This window comes from Tachypleus tridentatus, chromosome 6 (assembly GCF_004210375.1).
Source record: "Tachypleus tridentatus isolate NWPU-2018 chromosome 6, ASM421037v1, whole genome shotgun sequence".
NCBI classification, from domain to species: Eukaryota; Metazoa; Arthropoda; class Merostomata; order Xiphosura; family Limulidae; genus Tachypleus; species Tachypleus tridentatus.
Genome location: NC_134830.1, coordinates 23326851 through 23350414, shown reverse-complemented (window position 1 = coordinate 23350414; position 23564 = coordinate 23326851). Strand labels below are relative to the sequence as shown.

At 35.0% G+C, this 23564-nt stretch overlaps 1 protein-coding gene and 1 long non-coding RNA gene across 3 annotated transcripts in view; one reads left to right on the top strand and one right to left on the bottom strand.

The window, feature by feature from the left end:
- The window catches only part of LOC143252093 (homeobox protein Meis1-like), a 215083-nt gene that overhangs the window by 168373 nt on the left and 23146 nt on the right, over positions 1-23564 (top strand). The window lies entirely within an intron of this gene.
- Positions 2086-14643, bottom strand: LOC143252094 (uncharacterized). The gene is made up of 3 exons (XR_013028817.1): positions 14364-14643; positions 9734-10233; positions 2086-2659 (listed from the first exon to the last, which is right to left on the bottom strand). It is a non-coding gene; the product is annotated as an uncharacterized LOC143252094 (long non-coding RNA).

The window sequence follows — 23564 nt, the reverse complement described above, 5'->3', positions numbered from 1 at the left end:
TGTCCCAGGCAAGTGAACGGAAATCATTTTCAGGTTAAAATTTATTGAATTTGATCAGGCTATCAAAAGTATTTATGTTTTTCTCGGAAGATTTTGTGAGTGTAATTGTTCTGTTTCTTATTAGAAAAACATGTTTGTCTCGAATTCATCAGTTTCATCGTTCAGTTTGGTTTGGTTTGAATTTCGCGCAAAGCTGCATCAGGGGTATCTGCACTAGCCGTCCCTATTTTGGCAGTGTAAGACGAGAGGGAAGGAAGCTAATCATCACCACCTACCGCCAAGTCTTGGACTGCTCTTTTACCAACGAATAGTAGGATCGACCGTCACATTATAACGCACCCACAACTGAAACGTCCAGCATGTTTGGTGCGATGGGGATTCGAAACCGCGACCCTCAGATTACGAGCCGAGAGCCTTAACCACCTGACCATGACGGACTCTAATAAATATCACCAGGGCCCGGCATGGCCAAGCGTGTTAAGGCGTGCGACTAGTAATCTGAGGGTCGCGGGTTCGCATCCCGGTCGCGCCAAACATGCTTGCCCTTTCAGCCGTGGGGGCGTTATAATGTGACGGTCAATCCCACTATTCGTGTGCAAGAGAGTAGCCCAAGAGTTGGCGGTGGGTGGTGATGACTAACTGCCTTTCCTCTAGCCTTACATTGCTAAATTAGGGACGCCTAGCACAGATAGCCCTCGTGGTGCTTTGCGATAAATTAAAAGAAACAGACAAACAAACAATTATCATACATCCACCGTCAGCTTTTGGCTACTCTTGTTCGACCTAATAATTGGATTTGATTATAGCTCTTATAACGTACTCACAGCACTTTAGCTCCAAAGGGCGAAGTGCATTTTTGCGACAATAGGCTGCAAACCACGAACCTTTGGATTTATAGTCTGAACACACTAGGTACTAGACCACGCAACTCCATGTTTGATAGACACCTAAATACATAAAATGAACTTTATTGAAATATTTTGCGCGTGTTTGAAACTGGGTAAAATTATCCAAGTTAATTTTTGGTTTGTGTAATAAATGAATCCCGTTTCAATGGAGCATTTGATTTAATGTTCTATAGAAGAGTCTAATCTTTAGAACAGAATATTTTCAGCAGGCATGTACAGTAAGCTTTTACTAAACTTAATGTAGTTTATACATTTGAAGTATATTATTAAATGAAGCCTAAGGGTGATTCTGCCTGGTTACAGTTTATATATAGGATATTGTAGACCTGTCGTTAATTCAGCTACAGCTGTCATTTTGAGGAGGGTCTACCCTTCCACGTGTCACTCTAAAAGTTCGTTGTCTCAAATATAATTTTCTGTTTCTTAAGACAAAGATCACGTATGCGTGCGGCACGATTTAGAGTTTATAATTACTTCTATGTTTCGTGAATAGAATATTTTTAATTATGAATATCTAATGGTGCAGTTTATCGGTGAAATGTTGGAAGGTACTATAAGCGAGTCGGCTAATGTTTGTCATTGTCTCCTGATTTTAGAGAGGTTGACAATCAACTTATATAATGAATTTTTCTAAATAGTATATACAATAACGAAACAACTTTGTTGTAATGATGAACAAACATTTTGCTAGTATGCTTTACAAGTAAATAAACCTTGGAAGCTTCTTTCTTCTACTTTATTTTTTAACATTTCAAGAACTTCAGAAACATTCCTTTTATAATAAAATATCTCTGAGCGCTTGCACTAAGTAACTGAATGTTATTTAATGTCAGTGATATAAGGAAACAAGTGCTTTAAAACAATGTTTCGTTGATTTTAAAACAAGATTTAATGTAGTAGCGATTGGTGGGTCTGAAAACCGGAACTGGTGTACTGATTGGAAAGTTTAACAAAGGGTTTGATATACCAGTTCGTTAGTTTTAAAACAAAATTGCGTATGATTATTCGTAGATTATAAAACAAGGTTTGTTATTTTGATATGTGTTGATTACAACTTACCTTCAAAAAAATCGAGATCATTTATTCCTGTCATCAGAATGAGAATAGTTGATTTAAAATCGGCTTATAGTTACTGAGCAAAAGGAGTCACCGAAGAAAAGTTGGTACGGACAAAGTATAGAGAAAAAATATTTATTTATATTAACAAGCATGTGTGAGAACATCCAAGAATGAACATTTTTATTTGTTGTTTACCAAACTCTTGAATGTTGTTACCTCTGCAAAAATATCGTTTCGTTTTGATACTTCTCTTAATATTCCGTTTCGTACCCTTCATTTTTACGTTCCACATACATTATCCACGAACCAACCTTCTCTAGTCAGCTTGTTGTATCTTTACTTTCAACTAACAACGACTTTCTCTCAACCCTTCTCACATTATCTGCGAATATCGGCAAGAAAAAACCCCAAACAACCCAACAACCCTGAAGGATACGTTTTCTTGGACATTGTTTCTTTGTCTTGATTTCCTATCTGAACTTAGCGGTGTGCCGTCACGGCTTTGACAGGTTACCCGGGCCTCCAGTTCTTCACGTTGTTTACTTGCCGAGTCTTCACAGAAAATATACCCAGGAGGCGCATTACAAAGACTGATCAGCACAGTAGGGCCTTAGGTTCCTAGTTAATGATATGGTTTCAAAGTCTCTCGAAATGAAAGGAGGACTTCGTAATTTACGGTGCATCAAATCCGGCTGGAAGATAAAACGAGTAATCAGAAGAAAATAAATTATTCTTTGCAACACAAAAAAAAAACGTATGAAAAACGGTTGTAGCTATAGTGTATATTTTGACCAACAGTTGTACATCAGGGGGCGTTCTGTCAGATTCAACCTACATTGAGACTATTAAAGTTAACTCTCCTAAAGCTGCATGCTTACTAGACATGATTCTTATCGATATCCTAAGATATATGGCAGGCGTTTAATTTTCATTGTTTTACATTTGTTTGTACTTTCTCATCCTATGGGTCCTATTGTTCTCATTGGAAACTACGTGACAGGCGTTAGATATGAAATACTGTTATTTTCTCATTATTTCTTCTAATACGTATTCAAATGTTACTAAATCAGTTATTATGTTTTGTATATTTTGATTGAAGGAGTAATTTTCCTTTTACCAAATGTGGATTGTTTAGCGATGGAAGCTATGATAAATGCAAATTTTGGGTTTCCTAGCTTACATTATATATATATATATATATGTAAATTGACGTATAACGACTGGATAGTTACAAATTGTTTGTTTGTTTGTTTGTTTGTTGTTGAATTTCGCACAAAGCAACACAAGGGCTATTCGCTCTAGCCGTCCCTAATTCAGCAATTTAAGACTAGAGTGAAGGCAGGTAGTCATCACCACCCACCCCAAATCTTGGGCTACTCTTTTTCCAACGAATATTGGGATTGACCGTCACTTTATAACGACTCAACGAATAAAAGGGCGAGCACTGAAGGACCGTTAGTGTTCGTCATTATTAATGAAGGACCGTTAGTGTTCGTTATTATTACTGAAGGACCGTTAGTGTTCATCATTATTACTCAAGGACCGTTAGTGTTTGTCATTATTACTGAAGGACCGTTAGTGTTTGTCATTATTACTGAAGGACCGTTAGTGTTCGTCATTGTTACTGAAGGACAGTGTTCCTCTTTATTACTGAAGGACTGTTAGTGTTCATCATTATTACTGAAGGACTGTTAGTGTTCGTCATTATTACTGAAGGACCGTTAGTGTTTGTCATTATTACTGAAGGACCGTTAGTGTTCGTCATTGTTACTGAAGGACCGTTAGTGTTCCTCTTTATTACTGACGGACTGTTAGTGTTCGTCATTATTACTGAAGGACCGTTAGTGTTTGTCATTATTACTGAAGGACCGTTAGTGTTCGTCATTATTACTGAAGGACCGTTAGTGTTCGTCATTATTACTGAAGGACCGTTAGTGTTCGTCATTATTACTGAAGGACCGTTAGTGTTCGTCATTATTACTGAAGGACCGTTAGTGTTCCTCTTTATTACTGACGGACTGTTAGTGTTCGTCATTATTACTGACGGACTGTTAGTGTTCGTCATTATTACTGAAGGACCGTTAGTGTTTGTCATTATTACTGAAGGACCGTTAGTGTTCGTCATTATTACTGAAGGACCGTTAGTGTTCGTCATTATCACTGAAGGACCGTTAGTGTTCGTCATTATTACTGAAGGACCGTTAGTGTTCGTCATTATCACTGAAGGACCGTTAGTGTTCGTCATTATTACTGAAGGACCGTTAGTGTTCGTCATTATTACTGAAGGACTGTTAGTGTTCGTCATTATTACTGAAGGACCGTTAGTGTTCGTCATTATTACTGAAGGACCGTTAGTGTTCCTCTTTATTACTGACGGACTGTTAGTGTTCGTCATTATTACTGACGGACTGTTAGTGTTCGTCATTATTACTGAAGGACCGTTAGTGTTTGTCATTATTACTGAAGGACCGTTAGTGTTCGTCATTGTTACTGAAGGACCGTTAGTGTTCCTCTTTATTACTGACGGACTGTTAGTGTTCGTCATTATTACTGACGGACTGTTAGTGTTCGTCATTATTACTGAAGGACTGGTAGTGTTCGTCATTATCACTAAAGGACCGTTAGTGTTCGTCATTATTACTGAAGGACCGTTAGTGTTCGTCATTATCACTGAAGGACCGTTAGTGTTCGTCATTATTACTGAAGGACCGTTAGTGTTCGTCATTATTACTGAAGGACTGTTAGTGTTCGTCATTATTACTGAAGGATTGTTAGTGTTCGTCATTATTACTGAAGGACCGTTAGTGTTCGTCATTATTACTGAAGGACCGTTAGTGTTCGTCATTATTACTGAAGGACCGTTAGTGTTCGTCATTATCACTGAAGGACCGTTAGTGTTCGTCATTATTACTGAAGGACCGTTAGTGTTCGTCATTATTACTGAAGGACCGTTAGTGTTCGTCATTATTACTGAAGAACCGTTAGTGATCGTCATTATTACTGAAGGACTGTTAGTGTTCGTCATTATTACTGAAGGACTGTTAGTGTTCGTCATTATTACTGAAGGACCGTTAGTGTTCGTCATTATTACTGAAGGACCGTTAGTGTTCGTCATTATTACTGAAGAACCGTTAGTGATCGTCATTATTACTGAAGGACTGTTAGTGTTCGTCATTATTACTGAAGGACTGTTAGTGTTCGTCAATGCTAAGAGATCATGATGTGTAACTTTACTACTTGACCCTGTTCTGTGTGTCTGTGAAGAAAGGCTTATTTTTGTCTTAAAATGTTCCACATTCCTCGTGTATTGTAAATAGTTTGTTTATTTTATGCTTTTGTACATACATATAACATCTTTCTTGTGTAGCTTCATTTACAATTGTAACTCTCTAAGCTTGTTACAAATGTAACTCTCTAGCTTGAGTCTGTACTACCGTCAGTCAAGCTTTAGTTGCGTTTTCGCCATAAGCTTCACTCCTCGTTATTCGACCAGATAGAGCGGGTTACAGTCCCCAGTTGATGGGATGGTGGATGGCAAGAAGAAGGAAGGAGAAAATTTATGTGGATGGATAGCATCAAGAAGTGGACTAGCAGGTGTTTGGAAAAGAGGATAAAGAAGTACAGTAAGAGAAGGGTTTATCTGAAGATATCCTCTGGTTTCTTAGGATCATTGAATCAAATCAATTAATAAATCATTAAGATTTTGAAAAAAGACTTGGTGCAGATGATCTACTAACAGCATTGCTCGGGTACAACAAAACGATTGGCTATCGCTGTCCAGGAATCTGTATGTTATAGGGATTGGAAGAATCAGTTGTGTGTTAAGCACATTTCAAGTCCTCCTTCGTTGTTATACGCTATAACCAACTAAAATACCTTCCTTATTAGACGATAAAACCAATAGAACAAAATAACAGCAGTTATTGTTAACTCAATTTCTGGATAAACACTAAACATGTGTTACACGCTATCTGAGTGTGTGTTTAAAGTCTGCATAATTAAGAAGTGAAACAACCGTAGTCATTTGTAATGTCATCACCACACGAACCCCTTGTGTATGTCTGTAATAAACGACTCAGCAGTAAATGTCATTTTTATAAGAACAAATTAGGTATGTGGGTGCTACGTGGCTATTTTGTATGTATCTGTACAGCGCGACATCATTAATCGTTTGCTGTTTTCCTTTTTTATATATGTATGTGTTGTATTAAATTTTCTTATTCTCCTCGATGAATCCACTGTGTGCACGTGCATTTATATATTTTCATCTTCTAAGTTTTAGCAATAAAACTGTTCTCTGCGGCGAACTGGAATCATTTGCTAGACTGATCATTCATTGTAAGTGTGATGTGTCACTGGGGAGTGGAATGTAGCACGAGCGTGACAGATTCAGATGATGGATGACCTGGCTCAAGAAGGGGGAGGTGTAATAGAAGCAGTCGCAAACCATGTCATTTTATAAAACCGATGAATACAGTTAAACTATGAATATTATTTCTGGCTTCTAACTCTCAATCACCATTTGGTGCTAGCCCAGGCGGAGTACTTAGTCTTAACGCTTGTCTTTCCCATCCTCACTCTTGTGTATCGATATATAAACATATCAAGCCACACGAGGTCGCCACTGTTTCTCACCATGGCAGTTCTTTTAAAATAAATGTGTAATACTTTCGTTTTAATCCTTGTTAGGAAAATGTTAAACACATTACAGAACTTAGAATCAAAACTACTGTCTGCTTAAACTATACTTACTCTGTTTGACCTGTACGGACGTTCAGTAACGACCTAACTTGCAAATACATTTTCTAAATGTCAAAGCCGAGAATGTAGCCAAAATCGCTTTTGATGTTTAGTGGATTTCTTACTAATTTCTCTTCAGTCCGTTTATTTGAAATTATTTTTGTATGGCTGTGTTTGTAATTAGGTACGCAGTTTGTATCGGTGTAATCACAAAAGCGTAATTTTCTAAAGCATTTTGTACGAAACTTTGTCGTGTCCGTAATAAATTACACACGTGTAGAGCGCGCTGTAGATTTTGTTTAGACAGTGCGTTTAATGCTAGCCTGGAAACACAGCGAGGCGTTATCGATTGTTTCGTAGAACCAAGAAAGTGTTTGGAAATAACAACACATTTTTCCAAATTCTCACTTTTATGGTTAAAGGATAGGATGACAAATAATAATATTGGTTTCTCATCTGTCATTTATAAAAGTGGGGTGATATAAATAATATTAATACAATATACACAGTAATTATTTTTCGTTGCTCTGTAATTGTTAAAAGCGCTCTGTAGCTTATTATTAGTTATTGTTGTTATTATTAGCTTTATCAGTTGTCTTGTGTGTGTGTTGTTTTCTGTGCCAATCATAGAATATATTAATACATCAAACATAAATACAAGTATAAATGTAAATTTGATATATATATATATAGGTTTTATTATTATTTTTAAATAAATGATTGTATTAATTGGCATGAAGGGAGAACGTTTTTTTTTCTTCAAAACGGAACGAAGGCTGTACAAATATACCGTCCTATAGAAATGTATTCGAATTGTGTAATAAGTTCAAATTACTATAAAAGCACGTATTTATTCGTACGTTAAATTCACGGAGGGTAATATCTCGGGCTTATTAGACAAGCTGATTTACTTTTAAGCTGTACACATTGGAGATAGTTAAGTCCCCCTCTTTGACGATAGGCCTTGAATTTTTGGCTCGATAAAGTTACACGTGGTTAGATTTGTATCTTTTAACGACCTTGTTTCCCGACTGATGTTTAATGCTTGAACTGTAGCTGCACTGTTTTCTCACTTTCAAGGGCCAGCCCCAGTAGTTCGTGCTGAACAATTGTTTTATGATATTCCTTGTAACGAGCAAGAAATCCCTTCTCGTTAAGAGTTCTTCATTGCTACTCTAAGACCCACATTTTGTTGTCATGCCAAATTGTAGTGCGAAGCTGATGTTGAGCTTCAAACTTTAATGATTAGCGTAATCTTCTGTCTGTTTCATTACTGGTGTGTCATTAGCTCCCAAGTCTAAGTTGGTGTCATTTGGTTCTCTTGCCAAGCCTAATGGCCTTGCTGTTTTTGACCATGAATGGTATATAACACAAACCAGTCTGGGGAAGAGAGGTTAGGATGTGATTTCTCAGTTTCATAATTTATTTCTGAGCGCATTATTTGTTTGATCGTTATAAAATTAAAGATTTAGTTTCTTGTACAACAGTTCTTTTTGTTTGTCTAAAAGTTGGAAATTTTATGAAAAAAAAAAGTTTTATTTGTGAGTATTGAACTAGGCGAATTATATATGTCCAATAACAATAATAACTGAATATGTCACAACTTTAAAAACAGTGCCATCTGGTGAGAAGATAAGTATAGAATCGTGTGAAATGGTTCCTAAACAATAATCATACAAGAATATTTTGTTTTTTTATAAAAATATAACAGTGACAGTTATCACACAAAACGAAATATAACAGTGACAGTTATCACACAAAACGAAATATAACAGTGACAGTTATCACACAAAACGAAATGTTTGCTTCACATTTAACTATTTTTCCAAAGTGAACTTAATGAAGAGCTAAGTTTAATATTACGTGACTACATGTTAAATACCTAAACGTTTAGAGCAAAGTTTTTGAAGTAATAACCATTAAAGAGTCTCCAGTTTTTAGATAGTTTTCAATGGTTTACCTTTTAATAACGAAAAGCTGTGTAAATATACAGCCCTCAACTTACCTACAATAGTTTATCGGCAACCGTAAGCCTGGTGACTTCTACTGCTAAACTTTGTACGTGTTTATCATAAAAAATAATTGTATGTAATAAACACCGACATTAATTAAAAAGCTGAAACGAAAATATGAACAGTGATCGTTTATAGGTTTACTGAATTTAAAACAGAAAAACTGTTAAACATAGACTTAATTAATTTTAATTTCTAATTAAGGAAAAATAAATACATAGATCACAGCTTAAACAATGCCTGGTAATAGGCATCACTGATGAAATACAATGTTCAAACTACGTTACTTATAATGATTGTTTCATCATTGGGTACTCTCGCTGATAATGATGTTTTCGGCCGTAAACCCAATTATATCTAATGAGATTTGACAAGGGCAAGGGTTAGTCCCAAATCTATATACAAAGTTAGCAATGCAGAATAGTCGTTGTAATAAAATAATACACGTAAAAATATATTACGAATAATAAAAAAAATGAAAGTAAATGTTATACTTTGTGTTCGTATTGATAAGCGTTTTGCTAGTTTAGGTTCATATCCGGATGGGAGCGGCCAGGTGGGTTAAGGCGTTCGACTCGTAATATGAGGGTTGTGGGTTCGAATCCCCGTCGCACCTAACATACTCGCCCTTCCAGCCGTGGGGGCGTTATAATATTATGGTTAATCCCACTATTCCTTGTTGAAAGAGTAGTTCAAGAGTTGGCGATAGGTGGTGACGACTAGCTATCTTCCCTTTAGTCTCACAGTGCTAAATTAGGGAAGGCTAGCGCAGGTAGTTCTCGTGTAACTTTGCTCGAAATTCAAACCATTACAAATAGTGTTCTGAAATAGTGACATACTATTATTATAGCTCGCCCGATGTTAACCCCATAACGCGTGGAAAACCTTTTCTTACTATTTCCAGTAAAATATATACCTCATGTATTTGTTCGGATTAAATACTTCAGTAATAAGAAGTCATTTTTTTCCCTTTATATTAGATATACTTGAATGCCAGTTTAAATGCTATTTTACCGTTTCATTAACTCCGAGATGAGATTTTCATGTGCGTGTCCGTATATACATATGCCGAGGCAGACAAGGGCTGAGATGAACTCAATTTTTAAGCACGATTCTCGTCCTTTTCTTCCTTCACAGTAAATCATAGGAATTCCTCCGCTTCTTGGGTTCAAATCACTTTCAGTGCTGTTCAAAATAATAGTACACGATCTGGACAGAACATGAAAAAATACAGTTCCTGCGAATCGGCTCGTAAATTAAAGCATCTGTCAAGACCAGCTTAGGAGCTGGCTGGTCAAGTCGAACACTCTGCGAGGCAGCACAAGTGCTTCATTATAACTGTCATAACCACCTGACTTGAGCTCTATAGACAGGCCTGTCTGGGAGATATCCTCTTATGATTTGGCCTGTGGTGAACGTTCCTTCAACTCCATCTTAGCTATGTAGAGGTTTTGTCTCTGTTTCGATCAACGAACGGAGAGACAACCATTTAGGAATATTCTGAAATGAAGAAACTAAAAAATAAAATCCAACATTACATCTTCACGTTTGTTATATTTACGACCAGTAATATATAATGTCTCTTCTTTTAAAACTGGTTTAATATTTACTTGACAGATCACCAAAGAAGAAATGAAACATGTTTTACAAAATAAGCCGTTCAGAGTCTCTTCAACACTACCAGAAAATCGAACTTCTGTCAAAGTTAGACAAACATTCACGTGTTTTCTAATACTTGTGTAAATTGAACGACTGGTATTAGCCTCACAATATTTTGTATACAATAAGAATAGCAATAGTTTCACAAGATTATACAAGACAATTACTTTTTAAAGCAGTTTACCTCACATAGCACATTATTATTACGTTTCTGAAAGTGCTGAGTAATGTATCATGTTCCATCATGAGGACGTAACTGCAAGTGCTGCAAAAACTACACATTTGTTTACCAAGTACAAACAAGACTGTAGTTTATTATCGTAATCCTAATGTACTGGTGAAAAGGGAAATTAACCTTAAAAAACCAGAATTATGTTTCTTACCCACAAACAATAGATAATCAACTGTAGTTATCTAAGTGACAGAGAATTAGTGTGAGTTACTTGTTGATTAGATATATAGTACTTAAATATTTGATTATTTAACTTAAAAAAATGTTTGTGTATTCCTTAAAAAAAAAACCCTTTTAACTGCTTTATTTGAACACATGCGTTACGCATATTGTTAATCCTCAAATTATAAATTTAGTTATATACCATTTACTATACCAATTAGGTTTGGTTTGTTTTGAATTTCACTCAAAGCTACACGAGGGCTATCTGCGCTAGCCGTCCCTAATTTAGTAGTGTAAGATTAGAGGGAAGGCAGCTAGTCATCACCACCCACCGCCAACTCTTGGGCCACTCTTTTACCAACGAATAGTGGGATTGACCGAAACATTATAGCGCCCCTACGGCTGAAAGGGCAAGCAAGTTTTGTGTGACGGGGCTTCGAACCCGCAACATCGAATTACGAGTCGAGTGTCTGAACCATCTGGCCGTGCCGGGCCACCAATTAGGTCAACATGTTAAGTAATTGTTACCTATTATTACACCCATTCCAAAGAACGGATCATCCATTTTATATAAAGATTACCTTGAAAACCCCAGAAATACTTATTGACTTTATATATTATTAGGAACCCTTGAACTACCAAGTCACAGATTTACAAGCAGTTTGATAATAGATTGTAAAAATATGTTTAAAATTGTATTTAAAAATCCAACGGTTCGTTGCAGGTTATGGTGGAAATGTTTAGTAAGACAGAGTGATGTAAAAATCGACACTATAACCGTTCTATTTTCTTTACTTTACTCTAGTTTTGTATTGTTTCCACCAAGCCAACAGTTAATTTTTTGTGCAGAAAAAAATTCAATCTCGACTTGCTGGGAACTCCATGTCGGGTGTCGCGCGCCCTCTTTTGTCATAAACTAAATATTATAAAATCATGTTCTGACTTGTAGTAAGTCTCGACAGATGAGACTTATAGGCGTCGTGCATGTATGTAAATATGTATAATTTTTATTGAAATATATAAGATTATTGCGGATAACGCATAGTTAAATACTGTTGAAACTTTCATTTATAAAATAATGTGATAACAAATGTTTGATTAAATGTTCAAAGTATTTTATGACTAAATATCGACAATGTCTTAATGTACAATATTTTTATAAATAAACAACTGCGGTGACTAACTGTGCAGTGCTTTCACGTGTTAATATATGCATAGCTAATGCTCAATGTGCTTTATGTGAAGCCTGCACTTGTAATATGTTATGGAAGAACAACATCTGCGTGTTTAAAATGTTCATTGTGTTGTGTGAATGAACATTATACGACTACATATGTAACATGTGAGCCTTTAGATTGACTGAACGTGCACTCTTTTCTATGGAGAAGTTTAATCTCACTAGATGTTATTTGTGTGTGAACAGGTGTAGGTGAACAAGATGAACTGCTCATTGCTCTGAATATACGAGTTATAACATGACTCGATTCTCTGGTGTACGCTTGACTCGCTTGAATACTGGCAAGCGTATTCTATAAACTTATGCATCAGACGCGCCCTGCCGGGTCCTGAGCTGCTCCCTTCCAGTCTTGCCCGTCACTCTCTCCTGCCATTGTTGACTGTGTCTGATGGGATACTTCTTGATGAAATAAATGAACTGTGAAAGCATGGCAAGAGAAACGAGCAACGGAGCGAAACGTGCAGCCTGCATGACGTGGCCAACAGTGCTCATGTTACAGGCAGACAACTACACAACCACAGTAACTCGCGTTTCCCAGGAGACCGGCCATGTTGGCTTGTCCCTCCCTGTTGGTCAAGAAAAATTGTCTCGAATTTTCAACGGCATGTGTCATTTCACAGCTTTGACCACTAGCTCTTTACGGTAAAAGCTATTATTTAATTGTTTCTTTCGTCTGTCTATAGAGTATATTATTCAAATGTTAGGACATGCAAATTAAACCATGAGACGTGTAGAGGAAAGCTGTTTCGGGTCTGTCACAAATAACACTGTGTAACAAAATGTTTACTTTTTTTGTTCCTGGGCATAAGTTTTATTTCCCAATTGCTAAAGCCTAAAGTGAATGGAAAAGACATATTTTTCTCTTCAAACTTTGCTTTTGTGACCAAGGAGCATATAACGAAAACATGATGGGAGACTATATTTGGGGGCTGATACGTGAAAGTGATTGACGTTACAGTCGCAAATCTCGAAAAACTACTTACTTCTAAACATTTTTGTTCATTTTCGTATAAGTTTAGTATAAACAGATGTAAATCTTGATTCATATGTTGTTTTATTCAGAACTTATGTAAATGAAAACGTGCAAATTTGCCCGGCTTTACATAGAAAATAGGTTAATTTCATTATCCATGTCACAAAAGCAAGGTTTGAAGGGAATAATGGTCATTTTCTGTACTTTTACAATGTAAGCAATTAGGAAATAACACATACTATCCAGGAACAAAATTTATGTTACATAGTGTAATCCAACAGTGAGAAATTGACTACTGCTATTTGTTCTTATTTAATCTGTACGTACGTCAAAATCATTGTGTGACGTCATCTGCAATACATCATAATCTGTGTGCTGAATCTTTTCATGTACGTTATCATTTCTTGTTCTGTCTTCTTAAGCACGTTATCAGTCTGTGTGCTACATTTTCTCATGTGTGTCATGCCTTCATTTTGTCATAATCTTTGTGATGTTTCTCTTTTAAATTCATGATAACCAGGATGTTGACTTCTTCATATGTCATCAGCCTGTTTGCTATATATTCTCTATATTTTGTATATAGCGTCACACGTGTGAAATAACTGCGTGTTATTTTTGTATATCACTGAACCTACCAGGTTTTAGAGTATTAAAGACATCAGTATGAAAAACGTTAATTTTCTTTTGCTATTTTCTGTTTGAACACGTCTTTATGTTGAAAATCTGTTTTTCGGACCATTTAGTAAATTTGTATTTTTTTTCCGTTGAGAAAGTAAGACAAGAGTTAGTAACAAGAGGTATAGAGATATGCTCAGGAATTAATTAGCTTAGATGTATATCAAATGTTAGAAATGGTTCGTCTGTGTAGTGCTAATATTGTTTTTAAGATTGGGCGGTTTCTTTGTTTGTTTTTTGAGTTTCATACTCGAGGGCTATCTGCGCTAGTTGTACCTAATTTAGCAGTGTAAAACTAGAGGGAAGGCAGCTAGTCATCACCACCCACCGCCAACTCTTGGACTACTCTTTACCAACGAATATTGGGATTGACCTTCACATTATAACGCCCCAACGGCTGAAAGGGCGAGCATGTTTGGTGCGACGGGGGATTCGAACTCGCGACTCTCGTATTACGAGTCGAACGCCTTAACCCACCTGACCATGCCGGGCCAGATTGGGCGGATTCTTGCAACGCTGAAAGTGATGCCTCGGGTTGAGTTTTATGTACGTTGTGAATATTTTACTGTACTTCTATCAACTATGCATATTCCGTAAATCTGGTTTGTAGCCGTAATAAATAGGCATATAACTAGAACATGGACAACTTATTGAAAATTCCAGTTACTTGAAGTACAATATATAAAATTATGTACAATAAACTTACGGCTTGTTTCATTGAACAAATGTTGATCCGTCTCTAAACGATATAATTGGTTAAAAAATTTTCCAAACTCTTATGTTGTTAATTTTTACAGTTCCCCAGATAAGCTCGGGAGGTCAAACGTTACGAAACACATTACCTTACATTAGGTGTTGAGTTAGAAGCATTGGAGAACAAATCGTATCATACCATTAGCACTGAACAAACCCAGCGGGCCAATCGCTGGGGACGTTTTGGCTAGTTGTACTTCTTGCTTTCAAATGATGCAAGGCAGGCTGCTTTAATCCTGTTTAGGGAATTGACTTGCGTAATTATTTCCCCATCTGACAAAGGCAGCTCGAGGTAAGAGCACGCGTTAAGAGTCCGTGCTTGTATCGTGCTGCTTTCACGCGGAGAGTAGTTTTCTGTTTCATTAATCCCCCGCACCATTATTCATTTGTGTGTAATTTACTCCAAGGTGAGCAACAGCATGGTTATAGCGGCAGCGAAAGAGTGACTCACAAAATGGCGATCACCCGTTGCCGCCTGAATGGCTACTTGTCCGCAAGGACAACTCTATAGTTATTGATAATTGATGCCAACCAATTTATCAGCTGTTGAAAGACACAAAGAATAAAACCAGAATGGCATATAATACTACCATCTCTGTGTGTGTGTGTGTGTGTGTGTTTTTTTAAGAAAACACAAAGCTTGAGCCCTAAGACTGTTCTACGTTTCAAATGTCTTGTCACTGTTATTTTTCACTATAAATTGTCAATATCATTGAATATTTGAGCTGCAAGAGGTCTGTCTAAAGCACAAATCATAAGATTGCTCGTGGGTATATTGTAAATAATTTCAGATTGTAATTGAAAGTAATATTTGTTGGGTTTTTTTTTGTTGTTTTTTTTGCAACCTGAAAGAAAAAAAATCATTGTAACAATGAGAAAATATAAGCTGTATATTGAGCTGATGATGTATGACAATCGTTGTTCGTGGCAGTTTCGAGGGAAGAATGATTTTTATTAGCCTTTTATTTCCAGCATGGCCGTACATCTGGCCAGAAATATGATTATAGCTCACGCATGGAAGGAAGGTTTTCGAGTTTTGTACGTTTTTACCATACTGATGTTCATTTAGGAAACCACGTGAACAGAGCTGCTGAGTATCCTGAAAAGTACACTTAAAGTACAGAATAATAATAATATCCATTCTACATGGTTTGTGCTAAAAGACCTACAACTGCCTTTTTTTTAGAAAATGACGTATCTGTGGAGCAAGTTCATGAACCTTTTGACCGATCTCTAATTTTAAAGTACTCTTTACAGGGATTTTAAAAACTCCTTTCGATAATTTCAGGTTTTGAAAACCAATCTCAGTGTTCTGTGACGTAGAAATGCAATACCCATTTTTCAATACTTAAGGTAAAGCATCACGTTGTTCCAGATTACAGTGTCAACAAATAAAGCATGCAGCACCGTGAAAAATGTGGTACTGTTGTCTCCCAACGATGACCAAAACATGCCTCCTATTACACTTAGGGGTCAAGCAATGTTGCTCAGAAGAATCATCGGCGACTACCGTGCCCTCTAATTTTTGATATAAAAATTCTGAGAAGACTCCTTTCTTGCAAACTGCTAATATATTTGTGTTCGTTTATACGCTATAAGTGTCCTATTTATGTATGTATGCACCACAACGTTACTTTACACAATGTTATTGATGTATATAGAATAGTGTACTTGACGTTACTTTACACAATGTTATTGATGTATATAGAATAGTGTACTTGACGTTACTTTACACAATGTTATTGATGTATATAGAATAGTGTACTTGACGTTTCTTGTGTGTATGAAAAACATACTGAACAACTCATGCTGCAGAATGTATTCATTTTTATGCTGACTGAATACGTTATTTTGATGAGCCTTGTGGGAAAGATTTTGAAACGTTGAAGAAAAATTTTTATTGTTTCAAATTCTGTTCCTAATTTACTGTTATTTCATCGTTCGTGTCTTAGAATTTTTGTTTTTATATTTTATATAAATTTTATATTTATGGCTACTTTTAGCCTTGTATTATTGAAAATAGATATTTGTCATAATAAGTTAACAGTGTAAGACTAGATAAAGGCACTCTGAGGCTACATTTTTACCAACGAAGTGAAATTTGGTGTGAAGGGGATTCGAACCTAACGACCCTCGCATTACGCGTCGAGCGCCTTAACCACCAGGCTATGCCAACGTAATTTATTTCGCCCTGCAACAAGTGTTATTAAAGAAACTTTATATCATAAATAGCTGTTGAATCCGCGGGTTCGAATCCCCGTCACACCAAACATGCTTGCCATTTTCAACCGTGCGAGCATCATATTGTGATGGTCAATCCCACTATTCGTTGGTAAAAGAGTAGCCCAAGAGAGGGCGGTGGATGGTGATGACTAGTTGCCTTCTCTCTAGTTTTACACTGCTAAATTAGGGAAGGATAGCGCAGATAGCCTTAGAGTAGCTTTGCGCGAAATTGAAAACAAACCAAACAAAACATAGCTGTTGAATCCCACCTGTTAAATCGCAAACTTTTGTTGGCAAATAATACACTTCCTTTAAAAATACGGTTTTACATGAAAGTTTTTCGTGTAATTATTATAGATTATTTTACTACTATTTTCGAGAAAGGCAAAATAATTCTTTGGATTTTTGTTGTAGTGTTTCTGTGTGTATTTGCTTAACTAAAAGAAATATTTCTGTTTGATGTCAAACTCATTTAATGAAAATAAATATTCCTATAAAAAGATACAAAATCACAGTTATTTTTGTGGAAAATACGTTTCACAAAATGTTCTGCGTTTCGATGGAAGAAACCCCATATGCAGTCTAATAAAATTACTAAAGTATCCGTTGGCCAGCAATGGCCAGTGCCCCCTGTCGACTTTACACTGATGCTCTCTCTCAGCGAGTAGTTGGCGTTGGGTTCCTCGAAGCAATCCGATGCTTCCTGGCTTCGACATGTCAATTTTTCACCCAAATCCTTAGGAAATTCTCTCAAGCGTCATTGGCGGAAGTACCGAAAATATCCTGCCGTTCTAGTGTGTGGATAAAGTTCCAAGAAAGTCAGCTGATCATCTTCGTGTCACCAGCGTCGGTTCGTTGATGGCAGAACTCAGCGTGTAGCACAGACATTCGGCTGGCGGTCGAACGAAATGTCAGTTTTCTGAAGAACATTACTTTACTGAAAGTTGAAATTAGAATTACCAATTTTTCAGAGTAAAAGAATTAGCTTATAGAAAGCAAGAAGAAATTTAATTACAATAATGAAGGAAAACATTGACTGAAATATAGTGCATGACTACCACAATGTTTATTTTTATATATAAAAAAGAAACTTTTAACCCAGTTTTAAATTCTATCTAACTCAAATCCAGAACACAATAGGTAAAAAGATATGGAAAGTGATTTTTCTAGTTGAGAATGGTTGTTGTGAAACAGAGCTAACCACGTGCAAGAGAACTGGTGATACTTGAGTTTCTGATTATAATGAAACTTTCAGCCTAATTCGTCATTTGCTACATACAGCACATACGTAAAGCTTATTAAAGCCACGTGTTAATAGATATTAAGAATAAAGCCGTGTGTTAACAATATAATAGATGTTAAGTTTAAAATCAGGTTTTAACAATGTCATAGATATTGAGAGTAAAGCCATGTGTTAACAATGTAATAGATATTAAGTTTAAAATCAGGTTTTAACAATGTCATAGATATTGAGAGTAAAGCCATGTGTTAACAATATAATAGATATTAAGTTTAAAATCAGGTTTTAACAATGTCATAGATATTGAGAGTAAAGCCATGTGTTAACAATGTAATAGATATTAAGTTTAAAATCAGGTTTTAACAATGTCATAGATATTGAGAGTAAAGCCATGTGTTAACAATATAATAGATATTAAGTTTAAAATCAGGTTTTAACAATGTCATAGATATTAAGAATAAAGCCATGTGTTAACAATGTAATAGATATTAAGTTTAAAATCAGGTTTTAACAATGTCATAGATATTGAGAGTAAAGCCATGTGTTAACAATGTAATAGATATTAAGTTTAAAATCAGGTTTTAACAATGTCATAGATATTAAGAATAAAGCCATGTGTTAACAATATAATAGATGTTAAGTTTAAAATCAGGTTTTAACAATGTCATAGATATTGAGAGTAAAGCCATGTGTTAACAATGTAATAGATATTAAGTTTAAAATCAGGTTTTAACAATGTCATAGATATTGAGAGTAAAGCCATGTGTTAACAATATAACAGATATTAAGTTTAAACTCAGGTTTTAACAATGTCATAGATATTGAGAGTAAAGCCATGTGTTAACAATGTAATAGATATTAAGTTTAAAATCAGGTTTTAACAATGTCATAGATATTGAGAGTAAAGCCATGTGTTAACAATGTAATAGATATTAAGTTTAAAATCAGGTTTTAACAATGTCATAGATATTGAGAGTAAAGCCATGTGTTAACAATGTAATAGATGTTAAGTTTAAAATCAGGTTTTAACAATGTCATAGATATTGAGAGTAAAGCCATGTGTTAACAATATAATAGATGTTAAGTTTAAAATCAGGTTTTAACAATGTCATAGATATTGAGAGTAAAGCCATGTGTTAACAATGTAATAGATATTAAGTTTAAAATCAGGTTTTAACAATGTCATAGATATTAAGAATAAAGCCATGTGTTAACAATATAATAGATGTTAAGTTTAAAATCAGGTTTTAACAATGTCATAGATATTGAGAGTAAAGCCATGTGTTAACAATGTAATAGATATTAAGTTTAAAATCAGGTTTTAACAATGTCATAGATATTAAGAATAAAGCCATGTGTTAACAATATAATAGATGTTAAGTTTATAATCAGGTTTTAACAATGTCATAGATATTGAGAGTAAAGCCATGTGTTAACAATGTAATAGATATTAAGTTTAAAATCAGGTTTTAACAATGTAATAGATATTAAGAATAAAGCCATGTGTTAACAATATAATAGATGTTAAGTTTAAAATCAGGTTTTAACAATGTCATAGATATTGAGAGTAAAGCCATGTGTTAACAATGTAATAGATATTAAGTTTAAAATCAGGTTTTAACAATGTCATAGATATTAAGAATAAAGCCATGTGTTAACAATATAATAGATGTTAAGTTTAAAATCAGGTTTTAACAATGTCATAGATATTAAGAATAAAGCCATGTGTTAACAATATAATAGATATTAAGTTTAAAATCAGGTTTTAACAATGTCATAGATATTGAGAGTAAAGCCATGTGTTAACAATGTAATAGATGTTAAGTTTAAAATCAGGTTTTAACAATGTCATAGATATTAAGAATAAAGCCATGTGTTAACAATATAATAGATGTTAAGTTTAAAATCAGGTTTTAACAATGTCATAGATATTGAGAGTAAAGCCACGTGTTAACAATGTAATAGATATTAAGTTTAAAATCAGGTTTTAACAATGTCATAGATATTAAGAATAAAGCCATGTGTTAACAATATAATAGATGTTAAGTTTAAAATCAGGTTTTAACAATGTCATAGATATTGAGAGTAAAGCCATGTGTTAACAATGTAATAGATATTAAGTTTAAAATCAGGTTTTAACAATGTCATAGATATTAAGAATAAAGCCATGTGTTAACAATATAATAGATGTTAAGTTTAAAATCAGGTTTTAACAATGTCATAGATATTAAGAATAAAGCCATGTGTTAACAATATAATAGATGTTAAGTTTAAAATCAGGTTTTAACAATGTCATAGATATTGAGAGTAAAGCCATGTGTTAACAATATAATAGATGTTAAGTTTAAAATCAGGTTTTAACAATGTCATAGATATTGAGAGTAAAGCCATGTGTTAACAATGTAATAGATATTAAGTTTAAAGCATTTTATTATACAGTTAACACATGGCTTTAAAAATTAAAGTATTTTTACATTAGTATGAAGTTTAGCAGTTATGAGACAAATGAAACTAAGTTATTTGTAAAAATGCTTTTAGTGTCTGACCTGAAAAAACAAAAAAAGAATTCGTTCCGCAATCTTATTGTTAAGTATATTATGAACGTGATGGCTCAGCGGTAAGCATGAAGGATTGCAAGCCTCAAATTCTAGGTTCGAACCGTGAGTTAGACGCAGCACAAATAGGCCATTTTGCAGCTTTGAGCTTTACGACAAGAAAGAAGTAAAGAATTCATCTCATTTTGTAGCTTGGATTATTTTAAAAACACGAGGTTTTATATTTTTTTTTATAAATTTGCATAGAATTTCCCTATATAATTTATTATTGTTGTTAATTCTAAATAATTTTATATTGAAGCGAAGTAAAAATTATACCATGCTCAAAATGAGTGTTATTTTATAAGAGTGTAATTTTAGATTTTATCCAGAAATAAAATTCGTTATGTTTTACGTATATTTTTCGCGAAAAATTTTGTCTACAGACCTATATGCTGTGTACAGAGGATATACATGGAGTATAAAAAAATAAACCATTTACTTAATGGACTGGTAAGACAAGTAAGTTTGCTTTGTATTAATGCCTTAACCACTTGGCTATGCCGCCAAACTAGTACACCCCCATGCAGCTGAAGTTAAACAAGATGTATTTCTGTATGTATGTCTGTGTGCACGCGTTGTCTCTACTCGGCTACCTAGCAACCTCTTTGTCTAGAAATCCCTGTACAGTACTTAACATATATAAAAGTGTATTGGAAAAGTTCTATTCTGATCGTGCCAGTCATATTTTTAAACATTATCTCGTGCATAGCCAAGGGGTCATCACGTTATCCCTGCATGCAGCATTCACTTCCAGGATGAATTCCTGTAGACTTCTTTCCCTATTGGAAGTGGCTATTTTTCTGGGTCTAATGGCCTGCCATATCACTCCTTACAACTGTAGCTTTACGTATCAAGACGATGAACGGAAAGCACGTCTTTACCGCAGGCGGGACTATAATCACGATCATATCTATCTGTCAGTACAGACTTTTCAAAAATGTAATCACATATTCAAGCTGGTTATATTTAAAGTAAGTTATTTTACAGCTGGTGATTTATAACGAGTGTAGGATAAATCTTGAGTGGCAATCACTTGAAAGCGTGATGTAACAATTATACACTTTAAGTAACATTTGTATAAATCCAAACGTCAAACACATACACGCACAGATACGCGTATGTGTTTTCTGGTATAATTATGTTTTTTGTGGGTTTTTTTTATGAAACCGTGCCACATTTGATACGAAAATATGCACTGAACAAAATAATTTAATGGTAACTGGAAGTTATAAGGCTTAAGCTGTGATAAAGCTAAGCCCCTATTTATGGAAATAAGGTATCTGATGAGCAGGTATGTGACCTGGAAAACAGACGATTGTTCATTTAACCACCCTCTTAAATAGGCAGCTGATAAGGGTGGTTTTCACATATTTACGGTTTGAAATTTCATTTCAGTATCAAGTGCGGGTAACACCTACACCAGGACCAAACTGTCACCGATATTGTACTTCTAAAATCTTCTTAAGGTTCTAGGGTATCTTCTACCATTTTCAGGGAGTGTCTGGAGCTACTTGATGGAATGCCAGAAACTCTTAGGAGCATTTCATACATACTCCAGAGGTCTCAAGAATAGCGAGTCTGCAAACCACTCCATTCGGTTAGCCAGTCTTTCCTTTTTCAAGAAACATATCGACTAGTTCATCACAATTGATGGATTTTATCATTCATTCGAACGAAGTCAGGACCAATATATGGCACAACAAAGGGTCATAGGGTATGATCCATAAAATATGTGGTATTAATAGTGTAATTCCATAGAACATTCTATTATTTTTATTCATATTTATATCATACTGTGTTACATTCCTGGAATAAAATAAGAATTGATGATGTTGCATATGCTGTTCAACTGAACATATGCTTGTTTTCTGGCGGCATGGTGAAGCTTTGACGTGGTTTTGCCACCGTTGCAAACGAGCTTGTTTTGCCGTACAGGGCATATGAACTACGTTTCTAATCGTCTGTATCCTGACGTTATGGCTACAAATATCTATAAAAGCAACCCCCCCTTCATTTCCATCGAACTAGAATCGACAGTTAACCGTCTTCGTTTTGTGTTTTGGACGGCAGACTGGTTGTGTCCAGTCCGTTTGGAAATAGTTCCACATTCTGTTAACTTGTAATTAACTTGCATCAGTCTGCTCGGTTTGTCGGATGGCCCTATACAAGTGTGCATTAAGCCTCTTAACAAAATGTAACATCAACTTATGTAAATATTTTTAGTACGGCATAAAACTCAACATATTTCTTAACTTCAATTTACCATCGTGCTAACTCGATAACAGTATGAAGGTTATTTAACTTCTAGTTCTCTCCGTTTGTTTCTTCGGTTTCAACAGCCAGGTACTTTATCAATTGGCTTTTTGTTTGTTAACATTACTGATGTTAACTGATGTTGTTTCTAGAAATTGTTTATCTTCCCGTTCCTCAGTTTTCTTCATCCATTCTCTTTCTATTGTATTTCAGTTTACTCCTCGTTAGAAGTCCGTATGCCTTGTCTTCCTTCAGTCACCCCTACCTGTTGTATTTATGTCTCTACTTGTTACTTAAAAAAGTCATATGCCTTAACTTTGTTCATCCAATCCCCCTCACTCTGTTGTATTTAATTTGTATTTTTATCGTCTTTACCAATTCTTATTCATTATCTTTTTCACCAAACCACTCATCATTATTTTATTAATATTTGTTCTTGCATTATTTACCTTCCTTCACCTTTCCCCTCTCTATTGTAGTTCTATTTTTACGTTTTTTTTACGAAATTATTATTTATTACAACCCCTTATTCAAACCCGTTTTATTATTTTTTTTGCATTTGTTCGTGTTTAAAAACATGCATTCCTTACAATCTGCCTCCAAACGTCTTTCTGATGTATTTCTATATTTATATTTGTCGATTTTGCAAATCTATGTCCCTTTACGTACATTCGTAATGTACGTTTTATATGTTGAAATAATTATTGTATAGAAATCACTACCCCTTGTTTTATTTTCAACTAATGTTAAAAAGCGATTGCTGTTACATTTTAATGAATATGTGATGGGTTTTATCCCATCAAGAAATTCCTCGATAGCGAGTACATTAGTTAATTAAGTT